General features: G+C 46.3%; 1 protein-coding gene across 3 annotated transcripts in view; it reads left to right on the top strand.

Annotated features, from left to right (window-relative positions):
* KIAA1671 (KIAA1671 ortholog) overlaps positions 1-13,800 on the top strand; it is a 226,733-nt gene that overhangs the window by 141,816 nt on the left and 71,117 nt on the right. The window lies entirely within an intron of this gene.

Below are 13,800 nucleotides of genomic sequence, written 5' to 3'. Positions count from 1 at the left end.
GGACTTCAGTCAATCAACAAGCATTTATTAAGTGTCTACCGTAGACACCGTGGCTCTTGTTTGAGTTACAGAGAAGAAGAACAAAACAGTCCCTGCTCTCAGAGAGCTCACGTTCTATCAGAGGGGACCACAGGTGCTTGTCGTAGTGTCTGGCACATAAGAGCATAATAAATATTCACTCTACCTCTCTTTCCAGCTATTATCTATCTTCATAATCTTTCATAGGGAATCCAGATGGTACAGTGGAGCAAGTGCTGGGCTTGCTCACGTCAGGAAGATGTGAGTTCAAATCTAGCGTCATATACTTGCCATCTGTGTGACCCTGGGCAAGTCACTTAATCCTGTTTGTTTCAGTTTCCTCATCTATAAAATGAGCTGGAGAAGAAAATGGCAAACCACTCCAGTACCTTTGCCAAGAAACCCCCAAAAGGGGTTCAAAGAGTTGGATATGACTGAAAATAACTAAACAACATAATCTTTCATATATCAATCTGTTATCTACCTAATTATCCATCTAACCATCCATCTTTTTTGTCTTCTATTATATATCAGCCTGTCATCTCTCCATCCACGTATTCATTGATCTATCATCTGTCTATCCATCTGTTGTCTATCTCTTTTATCTATCATTTCAACCTGTCATCTACCCATCCACCCACCCACCCATCCATCCATCCATCCATCCATCCATGTATTAACTGACATGCCATCTCTATTACCTATCATACGTCAATCTGTTATCTACCTATCTATTCATCTATCATCTCTCCATCCATCCATCTATCCATCTATCTACGTCTCTATCATCTATCATATAGCAATCTTTCATCTATTCATCCATCCTTCTATCCATCTATTTCTTTATCTTCCACATTCATTTGCCCATTCACCCATCTGTTTATCTCTCTATCCATCTTTTATTTATCTCTATCATTTATGTCATGGATTATTCTTTCATTTTTCCATCCTTCCATTCATCCATCCATTTATTCGTCCATATTCATCAGCATAACGAGAGTAAGTGCAAACAAATGAAAGTTAGTTGGGGGAGGGAGGGCGGGCAATAGAAGTTGGGAGGATCAGCAAAGTCTTCATGTAGAAGTTTGTGCTTGAGATGAGTCTGGAAGGAAGGATTCCATAAGCTGGAGATGAGCAGGGAATGCCTTCCAGGCATGGGCCATACACAGTAATACAAAGGCACAGAGATTGGAGATAGAGGGCTGTGTGTGAGAGAGGACAGCTGGGCAGTGACACATAATGAGGGTAGATTCCAGGTGAGTGGAGGATGAATTGGCGAGACTTGAGGTGGACTGTCCCATAAGAAGGCACTTCCAGTCGTCCAGGTGATAGGTGACGAGGATCTGATCTGGGGTGGTGGCTTTGTGAATGGAGACAAAGGGAGAGAAGCGAAAGGTTGGCAGTATGCCACACACTACTTATGCCCACCAGGCACCTCTCAGGAGCCCTTTGGGGTGCCTGCTGTTGAAATTGCCCAGGGGCCGTCATGCTCTGAAATTCACAGTTGGAGCACAAAACAACTGCTTGAGGAAATAGTTTTTGAGGAAAAGATAGAATTTTATGTTAGGGAACAGTCTGGGGTCATTAGAAAGGACTGTATCATTTCCAGATATGGAATCCCAGCTTTGCCTCTTACTACCACGAGCTCTTGGGAAATTGCTACTCTCTGGCCCTCGATTGCTTTCTCATCTATAAAATAAGGGGTTAGACTAGACGGCTTGATTCCACATCTGATGTTGTAGAAGCTTTGACTGAATTCATTTCTGACCTGGGCTGGTTTGGCTCTCTTGGGGAAGTCACACTGGTGTCATTTGTAGCATGGAAGCTCAGTGGATGAGCTTTAGCCCTTATTGCAGCTCAAGTGAGGACCAGCCTCGATGGTTTTTATCATTTCATGTGAACAGCAGCTCCCTGAGGCAGGTGACATAGGTGGTGGGATGGATGCCCATTTTACGGACTTTACAATGAGACTTGACCAGGATCACCAGTGAGTTGTTGGCGGGTCTGGGACCCCAGCGCACTTCCAATCCCTTCCCTTATCAAGGCAAAGCCCTCTGTGTAACTTTGGGCAAGTCACTTAACCCCCATTGCCCCACAATAAATAAATGAATGAATGAATGAATAAAATAAAGGCAGAACCCTTTTCACTCTTGCCACACGATGAATAGAATGCTGGACTTAGAATTCGGAGATCAGGATTCGAATCTCACCTCAGGCATTAGCCGGGCACCCTTGGGCTAGTCCTTTAGCGTCCTCATCTATAGGACGAGGAACACAACTCCAAATGAGGAAAATGCTTTGAAGACATTGAAGTTAGAGAACTGGGACCCCTTGGCTCCAATGATGTGGGGAACTCTTCTGGGGGAGGAAAGTCCCAGTGCTGATCCACCAGTGCTGATCAGCACCTCCTGGCAGTTTATAGGCTTTGAGAGCTTCCTCCAGTGCTATGCTGAGTAAGTCGCTCAGTTAATAACTGGCTACCTTCTAAATGTGAGTTGTTTTTGCTATTATTGTTTTTGCTATTATTACTATTTCTTGTGTTGGTTTTGTTGTTATTATTGAAGCAGCATGGGTCATGAATAGAGAGTCAGCCTTGAAGTCAGGAAGAAACTGATCTCAAGTCCCAAAGCTGCTACCAACTTGCTGTGTGACCCTGGGCAAGCCCCTTGACCTCTCTGTGTCCCAGACTGGTCTCTAATACCCTAAATTTGGGGCAGGTGCCGGTCTGCATGATTATTTTCTCATTGGCAATTCCTTATGCAGATGAAGTCACAGGTTGAGTCCACCCCAAATTATTATCATCATTATTCTGTCTACTCTGCCCACATCCTGTACATAGAGTTGTCTTCATGTCATCTCCTTCATTACACTGTGATCTCCTTGAGGGCAGGCACTGTCTTTTGCCTTTCTTTGTATCCCCGTCGCTTAGCACAGTGCCTTACAGACCAGGGAGCAGCCAGCTCAGCCAGACTAGATTGGTGCTGAACACACCCCAGTGGGGCTTAGGCATCCTTCACCCCCTCACCCCCCCTCCTCTATATTTGGCATATTCTGAGTTCTTGAAAATTCTCACCAAACAGTCTGATTCATTCCCCGCTGAGCTCTCCCAACCTCCCTTCTTTCCGTGTTTATTTCCAGCAGCTTGTGTCTTCCTTGTGGGCTGAGCGGTCTCTTCCCAGGCCCCCTCCATTCTGCGCTGGTGCAGGCATAGGGAGGGAAGCTCACATTCATTTGCAGATGCCCCAATTGAATGACTCCGAGCACAACGGTTCTCTTCATTCTCCAAATTAAGATGACAGGTCAGGCTGATAGGTTCTGAAACTGTCTGTTATTGCCCTGTGTGGTAGGGCTGGATGGCCAAGTCACAGTGCTGACAGCCTAGGAAGGGCCTCCCCCTCCCCCCCATCTCTCCTCATTAGGCCTCTCAGGTCCTGATGGGGGTGGGGGAATGGCATTGTTGTGTGAGCCCCCTGCCCCCTCCCCATCTCTGCTGCATACTTTTCTTGTTGCTCACCCCGGCCTGCACAGGTGGACAGGAAACCCGGGATGGCTGGGCCTCTGGCACTTCAGAGTATTTTCCTCCCTGACTGAGCATGAATCAACCCTGTCTCAGTGGACATAGTTGCTATTGAGATCACACTTAGCTTGCCTGGAGAGCAGGGAACACTGGAGAGCCACAGCATCTCGGAGCTTGGAGGAACCTGAGGGGCATGTGGGCCAAACTTGGCCCTTTGCAGCATCCCCAGCTAGGAGTCATCTAGCCTTTGCTTGGAGACCTCCAGCGATGGGGAGCTCACTACCTCACCAAGCAGTCTGTTCCTCTTCGGGATAGCAGCAATCATTAGGATGGTTTTTCCCTGACATTAAACCTAAATAAACCTCTTCACAACTTTCGACCATTGCTCCTGTTTCCTTCCCTCAGAGCCAAGCAGGGTAAATAGCTCTAAAGCCAGGAATGGGGTGAAACCGAGTGAGCTCAGATGCAGTCAGACTTTGCAGTGTGGAATGTCCATTTCTGGGCCCTTGGAAGAATGATAATAATGATGATGATGAGAATTGTAATCCCTCACGTTTTGGGCTCTTTCTGAAGCATTTTTATACCTAGGACCTCAGTCTGCTCATAACAGCTCTGTGAATTAGGCGGTAATAATAGCAATGACAACATCTGAGATTTATAGAAAAAGTTTGCAGAGCACTCTGTACATTTTTTGTCGTTTCTGCCTCACAGCAGATCCTACAAGCAGCTGTATCTCTTTGTGACCCCATTTGGGGTTTTCTGGCAAAGATACTGGAGTGGTTTGCTATTTCCTTCTCCAGGGAAACTGAGGCAAACAGAGTTAAGTGACTTGCCCAGGGTCACAAAGATTGTAAATATCTGAGGTCACCTTTGAACTCAGGTCTTCCTTACTGCCGGCCTAGTGCTCTGTGCACTATGGTGTCGCCTAGCTGGTGCATTCTAAGGAAATCTTTGAGGAATGTAATGTCTGTTCCCTTCCTTGGTGTTTGGGGCAGGTTCATCTACAGTGGCTTTCTAGGGTAACAGAATCTCAGAGCAGCAAGGGACCTCAGGGGCTGTCTAGTCCAACCTTCTTCATCCTCTTGCTGTCTTCCTCTTTCTGAGGGAGGCAGTGTGTTATTATACCTCCCATGCCTCGTTTCCTGTTCGGTAAAAGGAAGGTGTCTTTGAGGGTCGTTTCCTCTGTGAATCTCAGGTTCTGTGTTTTGACCCTTGTGATTTTATGCCAATCACCCCCCTTCTTGAGCTAAATGATCTGTAAGGTCGTCCATGGCTACCTTCAAGTTTTAGCTGAGATCCTGCCGCCTCTCCTCACCCTGTTATCTCCAATTCATCCTGATCATAGTGTTTCTTTATGCCTAGCTATCTTCCCTGTTAGACTATGATCTCCTGAAGAACAGGAATGGTTTTGCCTTTCTTTGTACCTTCAGTGCTTGGCACAATGCCTGGCACATAGTAGGTGCTTGCTAAATTCTTGTTGACCTACTGACTAACTGTCCCAGCTCTGTGTCTATGAGCATCTGAAGAGATATGTTGTTAGAAAATTGGAGGTGACTCACCTAGAGTCACACAGGTAGCAGGTGGTTGGGACTATGCACACTTTAGGATGGGGGCATGAATTCACGTGACTCTTGTAATCCTTGGATTTTACATCATGCCTGGAGAATCTGAGAGAAGTCTTTTTTAGCTTGGCTTACAAGGGCTTTTCCCTAAACCCAGTCACCGAGAAGGAAATCTCCATTGCCTTTAATGAGTTCTGAGTAAGAGGGAAATTCAAAGTGGCATCTCGCTGTAAGATTTCAGTTGCCATGGTGACTGGGGGCAGTACCGAGCACTGCCTATTTTATCTCTGTTGGCCCTTTAAGTAAATTATTTGCATAAATTTTCTCCGTTTAATGCAATGTGAGGATGGCACAGATGTTGAGATCGAATAGGGATAAATCTCAGAATTTCTGACAAAATGGAAAAACTTCCCAAGTTCACAAACTCCGTGGCACAAGTATAGTAGGTGTGATGAGGCAAGTGCTCACGCTACAAGGGCAGCATGTATCGATGGTGTGATGCGGCTGCCAACAAAAACAAACACTTTCCAAGGCAGTATTGGGAGGCACAAGGGTGGTCGCCGTCTCACCAATCCCTGCTCTGGTTAAACCGCACCTGGACTTCCCTTCTGGTCTCCACGTTTTAAGAAAGATGGAGGCAGACCAGGATGGCAAACACACTAGATCCAGGCTTTATGAGTCCATTGTAAGATGGGCAAAGGGTGGCTAGGTGCTGGGCAACACAGGGGAGAGGGATAATTATTGTCTTCAAGTATTTAAAGGGATGTCCTACAGAAAAGGGACTAGATTTATTATGTTTGATAATGCTGGTGCCTTGGGGCAGCTAAGTCGTTCAGTGGATAGAGCCCAGGGCCTGGATCAACAGGAAGGCCTGAGTTCAAATCCAGCCTCAGATACTTACTAGCTTTGTGATACTGGGCAAGTCACTTAACCCTATTTGCCTTAGTTTCCTCATCTGTAAACTGGGATAATAATAACACCTCCCTCCCAGGGTGGTGAGGATCAAATGAAAGAATATTTGTAAAGTGATTAGCCTAGTATCTGACATCTGGTAAACATGATATACGTGTTAGTTAATATTATTATTCTTTCTGCTAATTACCTCCCATATACCCCATGTATATCTTATTTGTACATAGTTATTTACATGTCATTGCCCACATTAAAATGTTTTTGTTTTGTTTTGTTTTTGTGAGGCAATGAGGGTTTAAGTGACTTGCCCAGGGTCACACAGCTAGTAAGTGTCAAGTGTCTGAGGCCAAATTTGAACTCAGGTCCTCCTAAATCCAGGGCTGGTGCTTTATCCACTGCACCACCTAGCTGCTCCCCACATTAAATTGTGAACCCTTCTAGAGCAGGGGCTGGTTTGGGGGTTTGTTTTGGTTTGGTTTTTTGCTTTTCTTCACGTTCCCAGAATCTAACACAATGCCTGGAACATAGTAGGTGCTCAATAATTGCTCATTGACATCCCCAGAGGGCAGAGCAATTGGAATGAAGTCTCCTGAGTTGGATTTCAGCCAGATGTCAGGGAGGATTCAGAACGAGAGCTGTTCCAAAGGGGAAGGGCTTGCCTCAGGAGGTGGTGGGTCCCCCCTGGCTGAAGATGACCTCTGGTTGGGTATAGATGTTCTAGAAAGGATTCTCTAGCCAGGTGCGTCGTGAGCCCGATGGCTTCCCAATGCCTTTCCAGCTCGGAGCGCTGCGATTCCATGGGGGGGCTTTATTCCAGACATTCTTTGCCTTTCTAATTAAGCCCCAGAAGGTCTGCTTCGCTCCCGGCCCCCTCACTGCTATCAGAAGGCCCAGTTTCACTCTTGTCTGCTTTTGTACCTTCCCCTATAGCTTCAAAAAGTGCTGCAGTCCTAATGAACCTCATTAAGTCCTGTTTGGAAGAAGAAAATACTCAGGGGATTTTATAATATCCCGAAAATAACTCGTTGTCGGGAAGCCCTCGGTGATAAGAGAAGAACGCCCTCCACCTTCCCTTCCACCTCCTCAAAAGTGGAGTCAGGATTTGCTCTGTGACAATTGCCATTGGCCAGATGGGGGAGGGGTTGGTTTTCAGGGAGCCCAGCGCCCCCTCCCCCTCCCCACCCCCACAGTGCACCCTCCTCCCTGGGAGCTGTCTCAGGGCTTGCTCCAGAATATAATGAATGGGGGGGGGCAAGCACAGGATATTATTGTGCAGTTTTTGCAGCAGGCTGAGACAATAATTGAGGGAGGGCAGGGAGTCTTGTAATCTTGACCTGATCTTGAAAAAGCCAAATAATTCACTTAGACCCCCTCCCTCCCCTTCGTCAAATCATATCCTCCCCCCTCCCCCCAAAAAAAGAATGAGAAAGATCACCCATGGGATGCTATCCTTTGCTAAAAGGAGAGGTTCAGGTGGGTGTGTGGTTAAAGGCTGATGGGAAGATCAGCTGTTTTACCTTGGCATAGCATGTCACCAGCAGCTCCTGGGCAAGATCAGCCACTGTCACAGGAAGCCCCTAGGAACTACACCGAGAGTCTTAGAATGTGCGCTCGCTCTCGCGCTCTCTCTCTCTCTCACACACACACACACACACACACACACACACACACACACACACACGAAGGGACCTCAGCAATCCTCTGTCCCAACCCTTCTATTTTACAAATGAGGAAACTGTGGTCCAAGGAAAGTAATTTGCCCAGGGTTAAACTGGCAGTAAGTGGTAGTGGTGGGATCCCCACCTAAGGCCTTTCTTTTTCAAATCCACTGCAGGACACTAGAAGAGTGAGGGTTGAGCCTGGGGGGTGAGGGGTGGGGCAGTAGGAAACAGATGGTATCCCAGCACACATCCTTCCTTTGGGACCACCCCCCAGCAGAGGCAGCGAATGTTTTCCATGAGAGACAGAGACAGAAACGATTTAGAAGGAGTGTGTGGAAGAAAGAGAAATGGTTTCAAACCAAGATTCAAATAATTAGAAGCTACAGAAGCTAAAGGGTGCTTAGAACATAGAACACTAAATATCAGAGATAAGAGGGGCCTAGAACCTAGAAGGTCAGGATTAGAAAGAATTTGACCATAGAACAGGGAATGTCAGAACTGGGAGGGGCCTTAGAACAGGGCATGTCAGGGCTGGGAAGAGCCTTAGAACAGGGCATGTCAGAGTTGGGAGGGGTCTTAGAACAGGGGATGTCAGGGCTGGGAGGCACCTTAGAACATTAAATGTCAGCTGGGAGGGACCTTAGAACAGGGGATGTCAGAGCTGGGCCTCAGGAAATAGAATGTCAGAGCTTCCTCTTACCACCTGATAGTTCTTAATCCCTGCTTGGAGGGACCTTTGAGGACTTTCCATCCAAACCTGTAACTCCGGAGGAAGAGTAGGGTTCACAGGCCCCAGGCCACATGGCATTCTCACTCTATGAGGGTTTGACCAACCGGGTCTTTCCTCTCCTGCACGCATTGGCGTTGGCTCTCAGATGTGCCAGAGATGGCTTCCTAGCCTGGCACAGGTGGTGAGTGGCACCACCTCAGCGATCGATAGGCCCATCTTGGAGTGCTTTGTGCCTAGTTAATGTTTGTTAAATGTTTGTAGGCTGTGGGACCCACTTGTGGTTTGGGAAGCCTCGATGGGGAGGGCGTTCACCATTGGCCTTCCCAGAATCCTTGGTCACTGTAATTGATCGCATGCTTATTAACCTTTACTGGGCCTAAGCCAGAGAATGACTACATTATATTTTTATTTATTTATAATCTCACAATGAAGCCTTTGAACAGCTTTCCTGCAAATCCAAGGCTAATGGGAGTGGGGGAGGATGTATGGAGAGAAAAAAGAAGCCCTACACATGTAGATGGAGTCACCTGCCCTTATGTGATGTGGTGAAGTGCATTCAGTCAGAGAACCTGAGTTCAAATCCTACCCCCTCTCCCAGGCCAGTCACTTCTCTCTAGTCCTCAGTTATCCCTCTGTAAAACAAGGGATTTGGACAAATGGTCTGTAAGATCCTTGCCAATTCTAAATCACATATAATCCAGTTTTGAATTTTTAGAGTTGATAGCCCATTGAAAGGGTCAGGGGTCATCATGTGCAAACATCATGGGGAAGGATGGTGAGTGGGGTCAGAGTAGACAACAAGGTGAAGACAAGCTAATAACAACCAACCTGCATTTATTAAGCACCTCCTGTATGCCAGGCACCATACTAGGCACTTTAGAAATATGACTCATTTGAAATGGAGGTGAGGAAGGAGGGCATGGTGGGCAGCCAGTGTGTGAGAAACAAGGAAGAGAATCAGTTTGCCTGGACTGAAGAATTCCCTGAAAGGTAAAAGAAGATTGAGAAGGTGGGTTGGAGCTAGGCTATGAGGGGCTTCACATACCAAATGAGGAATTTCACTAGGGACTGGACCCGTGGATTTTAGTGGTCTAGGGACCTCCCAGGGGAAGAATCTCCCTCTACTAATACAGGTTGGCACCTCGTTGGCAATGGAGAATCTTAGAAGGTTTCTTGGAACACTGAGGAATTTAGGTGACTTGTTCTGGGTCTCGCATCCAGTATATGGACTTGAACCCAGGCCACACTAACTAGCATTCATATAATGCTTTAAAGTTCGCCCATTAAAGGGAAAGTTTGGTCAAGACACCAGGAACTGTGTCAAGCCTTCGTCGCCTGCGAGCCTCTGTCACCTGCGTCACCCAGCCTCGGGCCCTGTACAGAGTAGAAGCCTAACAATTATCTGTTTAATTGAATGAACCCAGTTCTCTTGATTCCCAAGATCAGTACTTTTTCCAGTAGATCAAGCAAAACAAACAGACAAATGAATAAATGAAAAAGGCTCGAGAATAGCAGTCTTAGCTCCTTCAGATGGATCCCCAAAGCCGGCTCTGTTGGAGCTATCTGTGGTGGCTCCCTGTGTAGCGGCTCCCTGAGAGTCATCAAGCACCCCTGGAGAGTCACAAAAACCCTAAATGGATAGAAGGCTTTTCTTGTCTCTCCGTGGTTTATTTTCCGTAATGAAGACACCCCACTGGGTGTCTTCTGGTTTCTCCATCCCCTGAGTCTGGATTTTGGAGATTCCACTGAGAACAGCGTTGGCGCTTTTTGCTCACCAAAGAACCATGACTCTGGGCTCCAGAGTCCTGAGTTCAAATCCCTTCTCTGGTCCTAACTACCTGTGGGACCTTGGGGAAATCTTTCCATATTAATGAAGGTGGTTGGACTGGGTGAACTCTGAAGGTCCTTTTCAGCTCTATTTCTCTGGTATTCCAACCTGGGAGGTGGCAGAGCTTCCTGGAAAGAGTGTCCAGACTTGAGAGAGGGATTCAAACACCGTCTCAGACATTTGTTAGCTGTGTGTGACCCTGCCCAACTCATGTCATTTCTCTCAGCCTCAGTTTCCCCATTTATAAAGAGGAGATAATAAGAGCACTTTCCTCACAGGGCTGTTGTGATGATCAGATAACACATGTAGAACACTTTGTAGACTTTAAAGCAGCATGTAAATAATATTAATTATGGCATCCAATATTAATTATTAACAATTTTATAACTCATTGCTGTATTGATTATTAAAATAATAAGTAATTAATAATGATGATGATTGAGGATGACCATAGTGGTGGTGGTAGTAGTAGTAGTAACTGCTATGGTCAGCTACGTGTCATAGTGGATAGAATGCTAGCTTTGGCGTCAGGAAGACCTGAGTTCAAATCCTGTCTCAGCCACTTCTTAACTGTGTGACCCTGGGCCAATCACTTCACCTCTGTTTGCCTCAGTTTCATCCTCTGTAAAATGGGAATGATAAGAATAGCACCTACCTCCCAGAGTTGTCGTGAGGATCAATTAAGCTTTATTATGTGCTTTGCAAACCTTGCCCATCTGACATTCTTGGTTCTCAAACCCCTGCCCGCTCTGATGTTCTGTGTTCTAGGGGTTTTTCCAGCTTTGACATCTTACAGTCTGTGATTTGCTTAGAGATCATGGCTTCACTGATTAAGTTGCCCAAAGCAGCCACATCTCAGAAAAAAAATAAGACTGTGGAAATCCAGCTGGTGTTTCCCAATAGTGATTGAATGTACAGGCCTGGGGCAAACACACCTTGGCTCCTTGGTGGAGGAGAGTTGAGGCCTTTCCCCATAGGACCCTAGAATTGTTCTCAACTACTGGTGTGTGTGTGTGTGTGTGTGTGTGAGCATGCATGTGTGTACATGTATGAGTATATGTGTATACATGTATGCATGTGTGTAAATGGGTTTGTATGAGTATGGGGGAGCATGTAGGTTTGGGGGGTATGTTTGAGGGTTTATGTGGGGGGAGCATGTATGTTTGGGAGGGTATGTATGTGTGAGGGTGAGTATATATGTTAGGCAGTGAGGCTGGCCCAGGGAGGCACCTGCTTAGCGAGTCTTCCTCCCTGTCAGTGGGAGCTAGAGCCCCAAGTCTTATTTAGTGATCCAGCTTTTAGGGAGACCTTTAATGATAGGAATGGGAGTCCTTGCCCGGTGCCCGCTGTCTGCCCGATGTCTTCCCCTGGGGCCAAGTGGAGAATGTTCCATTTCCAATTGTGCTAACGTGATAAGGAAGGTAGATTGGATTTTGGCTGGTTCCAGAAAGATGTCATTTCCAGATACCATTGTTTCTGAGGTTAATTAAGACCCGCTTACATCGGGAATGGGCAATAATAATAATGAGGCTTTGGGCGTGGAGATAGAGGCAGTCCCCTAGTCCTAGCCTGGGCTTGTAAACAAATGACCTGGTTCTGTGAGATAAGGGGAGAGTAAGTTATTGTTTGGGGGTGCAACCCTCCTCCCAGTTGCCATGGGAACGGGGGGAGAGGAGGCGGGGCATTGGACTTGTGTTCCTATTCTAGCTCTGACATAAATTAATTGTGTGATCTTAGGCAAGTCTCATTCCCCCTCTAGGCATTAAGCTGGGGCAGTTGGGTAGTACAGTGGAGAGAACATTGGATCTGCAATCAGGAAGAACTGAGTTCAGAATCTGGTGTCAGATACTTCCTAGCTGTGTGACCCTGAGTAAGTCACTTAACCTCACTTTGGCTCTGTTTCCTCATCTTTAAAATGGGGATAACGATAGCACATATCTCCCAGGGTTATTATGAGTCTCAGATAAGATAATAATTATGAAGCTTGTAGCACACGGTGCCTGTCATAAAATAAATGCTATATATAAATGTTAGCTAGTAGTATTATATTGTTAAAATCCAACCCCAGACACTTACTAGCTGTGCGACTCTGGGGGCAAATCACTTCATCTCTGTCTGCCTCAGTTTCCTCAACTGTAAAGTAACGAAGTTGGATTAGATGGAATCTGAGGTCCCATCTTAGGATCCCAGGGATCCTCACCAACGGCCAGTTCAGGAAAACCTTAAAGCTCTGTGCTTTGTATTGGGGTCACACAGATAAAAATGGAAAGTTCCTTCCCTTAAGGTGATTACAGTTTACAACATCCTTGACCAATGGTCATCCGAATGGATTGGATGAGATGAGGGGATCTCCTAGTCATCATCTAGTTCTCCTGCTCCTCTGGGGTGTGACTTGGATTTGTCAAGGGTTTAGCACAATGCCCGGCACATAGTAGGCACTTAATAAATTCGAGTTCCTTCCCCCCTCCCCTTTTTCACTGCAGTCTATGTTCCAGGACTGTTTGTTATTCCCTTGAAACTCATCCACTGTCCTAATTCTACTTTGTGGCTTCTCTGAATCTCAGTTTCTTTATCCATAAAATGGGGCTAATAATTAACCACTGTTTACCCTGACTGTCACCAGATTATAAGGAGGCAAAAATAAGATAATTGTGCAAAGTGGTTCACAAACTTTAAAGGCCACAAATAAATATCAGTGACAACATCGAAAGTAACAATGACAGCATTGAGGAGGGAGTTTTTTTGAGAGGCAGCATAGTATGGTGGGAAGACCACTGCCCTGGGAGTTCTAGGACCTGAGGTCTTATTCCCATTGGATGCTTCCCCTCTGGTTCTGCCTTGAGCAAAGTCACTTTTACTTCCTGAGCCTCAGTTTCCTCACCTGCAAAACGGGCACAATAATATCTGTACTGCTGTGACAAAATGAGATTTTTGACTGTTATCGTCCCCATGACCTTCTTGTCCAATATTTTCACCTTTAAACCTTGACCTCGGACACAATTGTAAAAAATAACAGTTTATATTTATGTGGCTCTTTTGGTATGCATAAGCTCTTTCTCCATAACATCCTGGTGTAGTAGGTTGGAGGGCAGATCAGGCTCCCTTACAATGGAGAAATGTCTCTATTCACATGGTTATAAAGTATAGAAATAGGCATCTAAGTCAGTCCCTGGGCTTTTTCCATTGATACTTTCCTTTCAGCTTTGATATTTCATGTTCTAAGGGCCCTCCTTTCTGGTTCCGAGTTCTCCCCTCCCCCTCCAGTAGCTCAGGTAGCCCAATTGCAGAAGCTTGCCACTTTCCCAGCCGGCCACTGTACGTGTCAAAACACCCCCCCCCCCCAAGGGTTAAAATGCACCGGGGCCGAGCCCACGTGATCTGTGCAAACTATGAATCATTGCAATCTCTCAGTCAAACTCCTGCCTGCCCAGGCAGCCGGCAGATGCTGTTCCCCGGGGTTGCCATAGCAACCCTTGCCTGTGCTGTAATAAAGCCCAGCCACAGATCCTTCCTCGGGCAGACCTCTGCTGCGGCGGCTGCTTCACCTAGTTCATTGTTTTCTCCTGAGTAGG

The sequence above is a fragment of the Dromiciops gliroides genome, chromosome 1, assembly GCF_019393635.1.
Source record: "Dromiciops gliroides isolate mDroGli1 chromosome 1, mDroGli1.pri, whole genome shotgun sequence".
Classification (NCBI taxonomy): domain Eukaryota; kingdom Metazoa; phylum Chordata; class Mammalia; order Microbiotheria; family Microbiotheriidae; genus Dromiciops; species Dromiciops gliroides.
The sequence above is the reverse complement of the archived record's forward strand: the minus strand, read 5'-3'. Positions and strand labels throughout refer to the sequence as shown.